The sequence below is a fragment of the Myotis brandtii genome, unplaced genomic scaffold (assembly GCF_000412655.1).
Source record: "Myotis brandtii unplaced genomic scaffold, ASM41265v1 scaffold393, whole genome shotgun sequence".
Classification (NCBI taxonomy): Eukaryota; Metazoa; Chordata; class Mammalia; order Chiroptera; family Vespertilionidae; genus Myotis; species Myotis brandtii.
In genome coordinates, this window is record NW_005365070.1 from 36,141 (window position 1) to 36,524 (window position 384).

Here is a 384-nt window from a genome sequence, read left to right on the forward strand (position 1 = left end):
TGCGGTGGAAAAAGAAAACCAAAGCCTCACTGCTGCAGCCCGAGCAGAGAAGCCAAGCCTTGCTGCTGTGGCCCAAGTGGAGAAGCCAAGCCTCGCTGCTGCGGCCAGAGTGGAGAGGCTTGGCTTCTCTGCTGTGGCCAGACCAAAGGCCTGGGTCCCGGGTGCCGAAGGCAAACCGGTGCCAGCAGCCAGGGGAAGGAACTCCTATTGCGGGAATCTTCGTGCAATGAGCCTCTAGTATATCTACACTAATAAAAGAGAAACATGGTAATTGGCGTACGACCGATACCCTTCCCATTGGCTAATCAGCATATCCTTATGCAAATTAACTGTCAGCCAAGATGGCGGCCGGCAGCCAGGCAGCTGGAAGCAAACATGAGGCTT